This window comes from Peromyscus californicus, unplaced genomic scaffold, assembly GCF_007827085.1.
Source record: "Peromyscus californicus insignis strain IS unplaced genomic scaffold, ASM782708v3 Scaffold_10__1_contigs__length_136768540, whole genome shotgun sequence".
NCBI classification, from domain to species: domain Eukaryota; kingdom Metazoa; phylum Chordata; class Mammalia; order Rodentia; family Cricetidae; genus Peromyscus; species Peromyscus californicus.
Window position 1 is genome coordinate 59,256,181 of NW_026294391.1, and position 12,133 is coordinate 59,268,313.

At 40.4% G+C, this 12,133-nt stretch overlaps 2 pseudogenes; one reads left to right on the plus strand and one right to left on the minus strand.

The window, feature by feature from the left end:
- Positions 1-919: 919 nt before the first annotated feature.
- On the minus strand, positions 920-2,736 carry LOC128116790 (UDP-GalNAc:beta-1,3-N-acetylgalactosaminyltransferase 2-like; annotated as a pseudogene).
- Positions 2,737-2,848: 112 nt separating this feature from the next.
- LOC128116799 (endoplasmic reticulum-Golgi intermediate compartment protein 2-like) overlaps positions 2,849-12,133 on the plus strand; it is a 33,850-nt pseudogene continuing 24,565 nt past the window's right edge.

Here is a 12,133-nt window from a genome sequence, read left to right on the forward strand (position 1 = left end):
CTTTGGCATAAGTGGCAAGCATTCATGTAGTGAACACATAGCATGTTGTAAGCTCTTTTTGGTCTGTCATTTTCATAATTAAGTTATGAAGAGTAATTTGGCAAGCCAGGTAAGATTCAAGCAAACCAGACTGGAGAGGCGGCTCAGTGGTTAAGAGTACTTGCTGCTCCTGCAGAATGCTGGGGTTTGGTTCCCAGCACCCACATGATGGTTCACAACTTCCTGTAACTCTAGTCCCAGGGTAATCAATGCCCTTTTCTGACCTCCTTGGGCACCAGGCACACATGTGGTACACATACATATTTGCAGGCAAAAAACTTAAACACATAAAATAAAAGTAAGTAAAATACTATTCTGTCTGCATGTATGCCAGAGGGTACTGGATATCATTATAGATGGTTGTGAACCACCATGTGGTTGCTGAGAATTAAACTCAGGACATCTGAAAGAGCAGCCAATGCATTTAACCTCTGAGCCATCTCTCCAGCCCTTCTGAGCCATCTCTCCAGCCCTTCTGAGCCATCTCTCCAGCCCATAAACATTTTTTTAATGATTCAAACTGGATTACTATTCTGGATTTTTGAAATAGGCCAAATTTTAAGAAAAATGATAATGATGAATTATGAATTGCCAATTACAATCAGGACCTAGAAATATTTTTACTTTTATGAAATAATTTACTATTTTTAAACTATCTTCTAATATACAAAGAAAAATGTTTATACTACACTATCAGTTGTTTTGAGGAAGGATTTGTGCAAACATCAAGAAATACCATGCAAGCTACAGCTAAAATTGCCACTGAGAACTCTCTTGAAAGTCCACGTAATCTACTGCCAAATCTTGGCTTCCTTTGCATTAAACAGAGACTACCATCAAGCTTGCCCTGATCTTTAAACAATTCTGCTTCAAATGGCTGTTATCTTTCCCCACACTGATAAGAACTGCCACTCAGTTCCTCCAGTTCCCATAGTTTGCTTAGTTCCTGGGGCGAGAACTCCTGGAATGACAGCAACCCTGTCTCGTGAGTCTTTTCCTGTAGCCATGGGACTATGCTGGTGTCTCTTAGGACAGTAAGACTGCCATCCAGACGCCTACACTTACATCTTCATCTTTATAGGTCTCTACCCTCTCTGAATTGCTCTCCAGCCAGCAGACAAAGGCCCTGAAAATCAACGTGCTCTGGACCTCCTACAAAGGCAGGGTAAGCCAGTCTGAGCTGCTCCTGCTCCCGTCACTTTCCAGTTCTGTCCACTGCCCAATTCAACATGAAATTTCCCCATCGCAAATTAGGCCCGTTCTTTGGGCAATTCTGTTGAATACAACTTTTAAGTCTATGTGACAGACTCATCTGTCTTCAGAGACAAACCAAAGCTGGTGGTTTCCACAGCCCATCTACAGACATTCAATAATTTTGCAGGAACATTTCAGTGTCAACATCCACAAAATCAATGCCGTTGAAGAGGCCTCTCTCCCTCACTAAGGCATGTTGCTAATAGACAGATTGTTAGAATAGCCATAAATGCCTGTTAAGAGAAAATCTCTGGCCTGGGTGGAGTCATAAGAATCCCAGTTGTGCTGAATCAATCACCCAGCCAAGGGGCCACCCCTAGAAAGGCAGGCTAACCTTAAGGCATGCTAAAGAAATAGGCTAAATAATTTTTCCTTTAATGAAATACTGTGCTTTTCCTTCCCAGAATTCCCATTGGGCCACCATGACATTCCACTGGGCCCAGCAATCTTTAGGCACAACCTCTGCTTTTTCTTTTTCTGTCTTGCTGGCCAGAACCTAAGGATGCTTTTTCTGACACTTTGGGCCTCCTCATTCTTTCTCTGAAGCTCCCCTTCCCACCATGTGTCTGTCCTCCATACTAACTTAAATCACGTGGCTTTTCTCCTTTTATCCTCCATTCTCCTCGGCGGCAGCTGCTGCGGTTTACAGCTTGACTGCCATGGGGATTTTTTTCTTTTAAACTGTAATAAAATTGTCCTTGGGCTTCCATTTGAGTCCATTCTTAAATGCCTTTATAAGTGGTGACTAAGAACCCCAAGAGAGGACCCCAATTTCCTCTGTGTCATCTCCCCATATAGTGTGCAAGTCCCTAAAACCAAAAATGGAAGTTTCCATAACTAACCATTGCCTTCCTGAATAATGTGGATAAAACCACCTGCAATTCTTTCCACACTTTCCATGAATTCGTGAAGCACTGTACCCTTGCCAACTGTGATTGACGACTCTGAGAACTCCCTACAGTCATTCATTGTCACTTTGTGAAGGTTTCTTGACAGGAGGCCATGGAGGTGCTGACTGTCGCAGTTGATTGTACTCCCGAAGCTTCTGGTAAAAGGAAGTGCAAGCCGGGGTATATCACAGGTACCTACAGGCCACAGCTTGGAAGACTTAAGCAAACAATGAAGAGAGCCTCCAAGACTGGTAATCAGGATGAGTAGAGAACCTTACACTGGCAAGTGCAGAGAGCCTTAATGAAACGTCTACAGAAAGACAGAATGCCTCATTTTCCTGATGCAAAACTGGACTGGTGATGGTGAATAACCTGCAGGAGCATGGATCCTCCCTGTCTCCCTCACGCAGGCACTCCACAGCCGCCAGCACCTATTGAGAATTTTACAAACAGATGTTGACTTCAAATGTTTCAGCCAGATGTTTCTAGCCACATTTCGAAGTGCACTGTTGTCGGGAGGGGATGACACTCCAGCGGCTCTCTCGTACATCATAGTTACCAAGTTTCCACGGAGAAAGGCAAGTTGGTGGATCTGCAGGGCTCGCCCTGAGCTGCTGGTTAAAGGCTGTGAGCACTGCAGCAAGCAGTCAAGCAGACATTACAGAATGGCCGCAGTGCTCCGCATTGGTTGCCCTGACAACCTCATCTCACACGAAGAGAGAGTGGGTGGGGGAACTCAGCAACAAGACGTAGAGCGCTGCCTGGAATCAATTATAAGGCACAGAGGCCAACACACAGACCAGTATTGACACAACGTGGTCTTTCAATCCGTGGATACATGTTACTTTTCGGTTTACTTACGGATGTAATTTAGATTTATTTAAGCATTGTTTTGTAGATTCAGGGATTGCTTTTCACACGTTCAGATATATGCCGTTAAAAGAAAAAATGAGGTTTCTCTGAAGAGAAAAAAAATTGTCCTTGTGCCAGCTTCAGAACTCTGCTACTGATTTTCGTGCTGTTTTCTGAGTTGGTTCTGGTTTTTCAGGAATTTACTAATCTCAGTGCTAAAAGAGGGCAATAGAGCACCCATGATATGATGTTGCAATAGAGATATGCAAGACATTGTCTTAGTCAAATATTAATAAAATGTGAGGTCTGGATGCCTATGTATCTGATAGCTTAAAATATCTTTTCAAAAATAATGATTATAGTGAAATTAACTTTCTACTCCTGGCTGCATTTGGAAAAGTAAGGGAAGAAAGTGATGAGCACAAAACTACTTGATGATCTTAAATAATGCAAAAAAAAATGGCATTGGACAGAATTCATTGCCCTTTCAAGACAAAAAATAAACTCAACAAATCAGGCAAACAAGAAATATAACTCAACACAATAAAGGCCATATAAGACAAGCCCACAACTAATATCATACTTAACAATAAAATGTTGACGAGTCTCCCTTTAAGGAGGCCAGGCAGTATGCAGCAGGGTCAGAGGTGCTGCAAGCAGCTCCTTCAGAAGGTGGTATTTATGGAGATGTGAAGGTGAAGCCAAAGGAACACAGAGACCGCGGAAGGAAAGAGGTGTCAGGGACATGGACAGCATATGAAAGTGCCTTGAAAAGGTGGTCATGTGTAACTACACCTAGCAAGGTCATAGTAAGTAGAGCCGCCCAACCCCTACCTCAGCCTGGGCGAAGGAAGTGCCAAGCTTACACTTAGGATTCAACGTTTGCCCTGCTACATTTTGGGTTTGTTTGCTCCAGTCTGTCTTTTGTGTTTTCCTGTTCCTCTCTCTTGGAATGCAAATGTTTGCTCTGTGTCACTGCTTCTTGAAGCACACGGCTTGTCTTTTGATTTTTGCAGGGGCTCACAGCCGAGCGTCTACCTTGAGTCTCAGCTGAGACTTTGGATTTGGCGCTTTGAGCAGTGTTGGAACCGTTAAGACTCTGAGGATTCTTGGAGGTGGAATAAACGCACTTTGCAGTATGACATAGATGGAAGCCAGAAGCAAAGTGCTATAGTTTTGAGTTTGGAGTCACCCCCACTCCCAAGTCTCAAGTGTTGAAGACTTAGTTCTCAGCACAGAATTATTAGAAGGTGGTGGAGTACTTTAAAAGGAGGATCTACTAGAAAGTATTAGGTTTGGGGGGATATGCCTTGAAGGAGTCTATGGGACTTCCTATTTCTTCGCTTCCTGGCTACCATAAAATGAACATCTTTTCTACCATGTAGTTCCCACCATGATGTTCTTGACTAGCCCAGGAAAACTGCAGGTTCAAAACTGTCCTGAGATATCCACAGCAAGGCCTTGTCTCAAAAGCAAAACAATAGTATAATATTCTACTGAAGTAATTTAGCAATAAATCAAAACAATGGGAAAGTATGCTATATTCATAAACTGGAAAGTTATTTTTAATAATTTATTTTTATTTTATATGCATTGGTATTTTTCCTGTATGTAATGTATGTCTGTGTGAGGGTGTCAGATCCTGGAGTTACAGACAGTTGTGAACTGCCATGTGGGTGCTAGGAAGATGTCAGGAATTACACACAGTTGTGAGCCATCATGTGGGTGCTGGGAATTGAACCCTGATCCTCCAGGAAGCATAACCAGTGCTCTTAACCACTGAGCCATATCTCTAGTCCCCTAAGTTATTATTTTTAAATGTCTATACTATTCCAAACAATTTACAGATTCAGACTTTAATCCCAGCATTCGGGAGGCAGAAGCAGGCAGATCTCTGTGAGTTTGAGGTCAGCCTGGTCTACAGGGAGAGACCCAAGACAGCCAGGACTGTTTCACAGAGAAACCCAGTCTCTAAAAACCAAAAAAGGAAAAAAAGAAAAGAAAAGAAAAAAATCAAATCAACCAACCAACCAAACAAACTGATTTATAGATTCTTTGCAATAATCACCATCACAATGGTGCCGGGCAGTGGTGGCACACGCCTTTAATCCCAGCACTCGGGAGGCAGAGCCAGGCAGGTCTCTGTGAGTTCGAGGCCAACCCGGTCTACAGAGCGAGATCCAGGAAAGGCGCAAAGCTACACAGAGAAACTCTGTCTCAAAAAACCAAAAAACAAACAAACAAACAAAAAAACTACTAATGGTATTGTCCAGGGAAAGAAAGGTAATCTTAAAATTCTTAAAATTCATTTAGAAGCAGAAAACCTCAAAATAGCCAAAGTAATTTTTTTATTTATTTTTTATTTATTCTTTGTGTCTTTTACATCATGCCTTCCAGTCCTTCCCATCTCCCTCCCCCCACCCGAAAATAAAACAAAATAAAATTTAAGAGAAAAGGAGGGGGGAAGAAAGAAAAAAAGGAAGAAGAGGAAAACCTCATCATGGAGGCTGCAGTGTGACAGTAAACCCCTTTATCCATACATTTTTACATGCAGGTGTTCATCACAAACAGTGACTGGTCTGGTTCAAGGCCCCTAGTCTCTGCTGCACCATCAATGCTGGGCCTTCACTGGGACTCTTCCTGGACATTCTGTTGCTGCCCTGTGTCCTGGAGATCCTATCCTGCAGCCCTGGGCCACAGGTTTTAACATAGAATTTTACCAGACTTTCAAAGAAGAGCTAATACCAATACTCTTCAAATTATTCCACAAAATAGAAACAGAAGGAACATTGTCAAATTCTTTTTATGAGGCCACAGTTACCGTGATACTCAAACCCCACAAATACTCAACAAAGGGTGAGAATCACAGACTAATATCCCTCACAAATATTGATGCAAAAATATTCAATAAAATACTGGCAAACCAAATCCAAGACACACCAAAAAGATCATATACCATGACCAAGTAGGCTTCATCTCAGATATGCAGGAATGGTTCTGTAGATGTAATTCAGTGTAGATGTAACCAACGGTTTTATCAGACAAGAAACACACAGAGCCGATTCAGAGAAGAAAGTCAAGAGGTCAGAGCCAAGAGCCTCACCCTTCCTGATTCAGGGATCCTCCTCAGCCCAGAGAGCTCTCCGAAAGAGGAGCCCTACTTCCTGTGTGTCTGTCTCTAGTCTCCTTGTTCTGGCTTCTGATTGGTTGTAAACCCAATCATGTGACTGCCTCGTCACTGCCTGTATGTACCGCCCTCCAGGTCCTTAAAGGCGTATGCCACCACTGCCACGCACTTGCTATGGCTCTAATAGCTCTGACCCCAGGCAACTTTATTTATACCACCACAATTCCCCTTTTCTAATTTAATAAAAAGGAAAAAAAAGAAAAAGGTTATAACTAACAAAAGAAAAACTACATACAAAAGTACAATAACTATACACAGTATATACAAGTAATAAATGTCTAAATAGTTTCTAGTCCATTCTTCTTGGCTGTGTATATATGGCTTCATCTCAGCATCCCATTCTTCTCCACATCTCTCTGTCAAATGCCATATTCTGTAGATCTCTGAAGGGTTTGAAGATGACCTGTCTAAAATATATCTGCTCAATTTTTAAAACATATCTAATATGACTACAAGTTCCATTGTAATGTCTAACTACTAACTTTCATTTCTTTATATCCTAATAGTTGGTAATAATAACATTCAAGGATCAGAAAATTGCATTGTTAAATGAATGGTATAAGTACAATTAGAAATATACATATAGCATTTTCTAACAATATCAATTCCAACATGGTTCAACATACAAAAATCTGTTAATGTAATCCACCATATAAATAAACTGAAAGACAAAAACCACATGATCATCTCATTAGATACTAAAAAAGCCTTTGACAAATCCAACACCCCTTCATGATATAAGTCTTTAAAAGATCAGGGATACAAAGGAAATACCTAAACACATTAAAGCCAACATCAAATTAAATGGAGAGAAACTCAAAGCAATTCCACTAAAATCAGGAACAAGACAAGGCTGTCCACTCTCCCCATATTTATTCAATGTAGTACTTGAAGTCTTAGCTAGAGCAATAAGATAACTAAAAAAGATCAAAGGAATACAAATTGGAAAGGAAGAAGTCAAAGTATTGCTATTTGCTGATGATATGATAGTATACATAAGTGACCCCAAAAATTCTACCAGGGAACTCCTACAGCTAATAAACACCTTCAGCAAAGTGGCAGGATACAAGATTAATTCAAAAAAATCAGTAGCCCTCCTATATACAGACAATAAACAGGCTGATAAATCAGAGAACTAACACCTTCACAATAGCCACAAATAATATAAAATATCTTGGGGTAACTCTAACTAAGCAAGTGAAAGAACTATATGATAAAAACTTCAAGTCTTTAAAGACTAAAATAAAATAATAAAAGAAGATATCAGAAGATGGAAAGATCTCCTATGCTCACGGATTGGTAGGATTAATATAGTAAAAATGGTTATATTACCAAAAGCAATCTACAGACTCAATGCAATCCCCATTAAAATCCAACACAATTCTTTTTTATTTTCTTTTTATTTATTCTTTGTGTCTTTCACATCATGCATTTCCACCCTGTCCATTTCACTGTCCCTTCATATCTGCCCTTGCAGCCCACCCTTCAAAATAAAATAAAATAAAATTTAAGAGAAGAAAAAGGAAAAAAAGAGAGAAGGAAAAATCAATTTCATCATGGAAGCTGTAGTGTGACACAATGAGTCACGTGGTAAACCCTTTTATCCATTTATCTCTACTTTCAAGTGTTCACTGCAATGAGTCATTAGTCTGGTTCGAGGCCTCTGATCTCTGCTACACTATCAATACTGGGTCCTCACTGGAACTCCTCTTGGATATCCTGCTGTTGCCCTGTGTTGTGAAGATCCTGCAGCTTTGGGACTGCAGAACCAGTCCCTTCACGTACTCCAGCAGATAACAGATGGAGTGATTGTTGGGGTGGGCCAACCTATAACCTCTGGTAGTTTCAGGGTTGGTCAGCTTGCCAGCTCTCTCCTGTCCTCACCACCAGGATGAACTCTCCAGCATTGCCCTGGTTAGTTCACCCCTTGCAGTGCTGAGCAAGAGGCAGAGCCAGTTCTCCTGATTTCATGTCCTCTGGGTTAGTTCTTCCACACCTACACCTTCAAGGCCAGGCAAGGCATAAGGTCCACTCTCCCAAGTGCTGGGAGATGAGGGGCAGGGACAGCTCTCCCGCTCTTGTGACCTCAGGGCCAGCTCTCCCACCTGCCTCAGGCTTTGATGGGGGTTGGGGAAGCATCTCTCCCTCTGCCCATGCCGACACAAGACAGATGAGTAGTGGGAACAGCTCTCCCATGCTCACAACATTGGGCCTCACTCACCCACACCTCTTCAAACAGGGTTAGCTCTATTGTGCTGCCCAGGCAAGGTGCAGGGCCTGCTCTCCTGAATGCTACAGCTGGTGAAGGGTTGCCAAAGTAATCTTAAAGAAAAAGAAAGAACAAAGTTTGAAAGAATCATGTTTTGTATATTCAAAATGATAGTAACCATAAAGCATGCCACTGGTGTACAAATACATGCACAGATCAATGGAATAGAATTAAGAGCCTCTGCATTTATTTGTTTTTGGTTTTGGTTTTTGTTTATTTGTTTGTTTGTTTTGTTGTGTTTTTGAGACAGGGTTTCTCTGTGTAGCTTTGCGCCTTTCCTGGAACTCACTCTGTAGACCAGGCAGGCCTCAAACTCACAGAGATCCGCCTGCCTCTGCCTCCCGAGTGCTGGGATTAAAGTCATGTGCCATCACCAGCCCGGCGAGCCTCTGTATTTATAACCAACTGATCCTTAACAAAAGTTTCAACATAGTGTCAATTCACATGGAGTAGACTGAAACCTGACCCCTTCTCTCCATACTGAAATTAACACAGATGGATAGAATATCTTAATGTAAGATCTGAAACTACCAGAGGGAAAGGTGGAGGGTCAAAATCTCGACATATGCAATGGAATGGTCTCCTGGATGAGACTCCAAAGCACAGAACACAAAGCAAAAAAAAAAAATGGCAAATAAGATCATATGAAATAACAAAGTGTCATTGCTGTGAAAAGACTACTGTCAAAATGGAGAAAGTCTATGCAGGATATACACCTGACAGAGAATCAATATGCAGAGCATATGAAGATTATTTTTAACAGACTAACAAAAAAATCAATAAAATTTACATTGGACAAATCATCAAAAGAAGAGATACAAATGACCAAAAAACACATGAAAATGTGTAAAGTGAACCAAAGCTATAATGAGATTCCATCTCACCACAGTTAAAATAGTAATTACCAATTTTTTGAAATTGTTTTTGAGACAGATTCTTAGGTAGGTAGCCCAGGTTGGCCTTGAGTTTGCTATTAGCCAAAGATAAATTAGAGTTCCTAATCCTCCTACCTCAATACCTCCCAAGTACTGGAATTATAGACTCGTGCCTCTGTCCTAAACTTGGCACTGTTGTTTTTTGTGAAGTTTGGGGGAGGTGTTTATTTGTTTTTTTTTTTCTTTTTCTTTTTCTTTCTTTTTTTTTTTTTTTTTTTTTTTTTTGGTTTTTTGAGACAGGGTTTCTCTGTGTAGCTTTGCGCCCCTCCTGGAACTCACTTGGTAGCCCAGGCTGGCCTCAAACTCACAGAGATCCACCTGGTTCTGCCTCCCGAGTGCTGGGATTAAAGGCGTGCGCTACCACCGCCCGGCTTGTTTGTTTTTCAAGTCAGGGTCTTGATATATAACCCAAGCTGGGTGGGAATTCATATTTCCCAGACTGGCTTCAAATTTGTAATCCTCCTGGCTCAGCTTCCCTATTGCTGGGATTACAGGTGTACACTCAAAAATATTTTCATGAAAACAACAGATGCTAGCAAGAAAACTCTTATGCATTTCTGACAGAAATGTGAACTAGTATGCCCATTACAGAGAATATCATCTTAAAGTTTCCAAAGGAAACTAAAAGCAGATATATCACATGATCAAGCTATATCATTTTGAGTATGGTGGTAGTTTGAATGTAATTGGCCTCCATAACCCCATAATCTCATAGGCAGTGGCACTATTAAGAGATGTGGCTTGTTGGAGTGTGTATGGCCTTGTTGGAGGAAGTATGTCACTCTGGGGGCGGGCTTTGAGGTTTCATATACTCAGGATACCACCCAGTGTGACAGTCACTTGATTTCCTGTTGCCTGCAAGATGTAGCACTCTCAGCTCCAGCACCACCTCTGCCTGCAAGCCGCCATGCTCCCTGCCATGATGATAATGGACTGAACCTCTGAAACTATAAGCAAGCTCCCTCAATTAAATGTTTTCTTTATAAGAGTTGCCATGGCCAGGGGTAAGGGGGTGGCACACACCTCTAATCCCAGCACTCAGGAGTTTGAGGCCAGCTTGGTCTACAAAGTGAGTTCCAGGACAGCCAGGTGTACATAGAGAAACCCTATCTTGAAAAGAGCTGCCGTGGTCATGGTGTCTCTTCACAAAAAACCTAACTAAGACAAGTATACATCCAAATTAAATATTGGCATATCAAAAACACACTAAAGCCCATTTTATTATAGTACTATTCACAATAGATAAGATATGAAAATAACCCAGATGTCCATGAACAAATAAATAGATAAAGAAAGTGAAGTATACACATATACAATAGAATGTGAATTAATCTTAAAAAATGATATTCTATCATTTGTGGCTAAGTGGATACAACCAGAAGACATTACATTAAGTGAAATAAATCATAGGCAGAATGACACAGACTGCATGGTCTCTTGTATGAACATTTTAGAGTTAATTGAAATGTGAATTTGTGGGGCTGGAGAGGTTGCTCAGTGGTTAAGAACAGTGGCTGCTCTTCCAGAGGACCCAGGTTCAATTCCCAGCACCCACATGGCAGCTCATAACTGTCTGTAACTCCGATCAACAGCCTTATATTGATATACATACTGATATTGGTGCAGGCAAAACACCAATGCACATAAAATTAAAAAAATAAAATAAAAGTGAAATGTGGATTTGTTATCATTAGAGATCAAAGAGGGAGAGACTAATGAGGCTATGGGAGGTTGGATAGTAGATACCCAAAGACAGTAAGATAAATTTAATATGTTCTAGGGTTCCAGAACTCTACAAAAACAGCTCACAATAACACATTGTACATTTTATGAATAACTGGATGTTAGGAACTCACAGACTCCAAACAGAAATAATAGTGAGGAAATTAATATATTAATTACCATGGTTTGATCATTACACATTGTATATATGTATCAAATTATTATATTACCCAATCAATTTATGGGAATAAAATAATAAATATTTAAATGCCCATTTATAAACTATTCTATATTTCATCTACATGCAATGCATTTTAATATAGATTGATAATTGTTTAACTCTCTCATAACTGCCCCAAATAATCATCCTTATAAACTAAAATAAAAGTGAAAAACTGGAAAATACCCTGATAAACCTTTCTCTAAAAACAACACACATCAGAGCAGTGCAAGTGAAAATCCACAAACATGTTAGGATGACTGTTATCAAAAAAGTAAAGGATAATTATTACAGAGGTTTTGGAAAAAAGACAACATTTACCCAGTGTTGAGGGGAGTATAAGTTAAAATAGTCATTGTGTACAAGCAACTCTATCTAAGTAAGCTCTGTGGGTCAGTCACACAGACAGAAAAGACGTGAAAGTAGGAAGACTTGTTGAGAAGAAGAAAGGGGAATAAGAACGGCCAATAGTAGGTGAAAATGACTAAAATTCTCTCAAGAGATTATGGAACTATTAAAGAATTTAATTTTTTAAAGAGCAATTATGATTCGGGTGGTGCATGTGTTTAGTCCCAGCACTCGGGGCAGAGGCAGGTGGATCTCTGTCAGTTTGAGACCAGCCTGTTCTACATAGAGAGTTCCAAACTAGCCAGGGCTGCATAGTAAGACCTTATCTCAAAACACATAAACAAATGCTCAAGAAAATATAGCCATTGTGTAAAACAGTATGGGGACTCCTTTAAAATACAAATATTACTACTATAG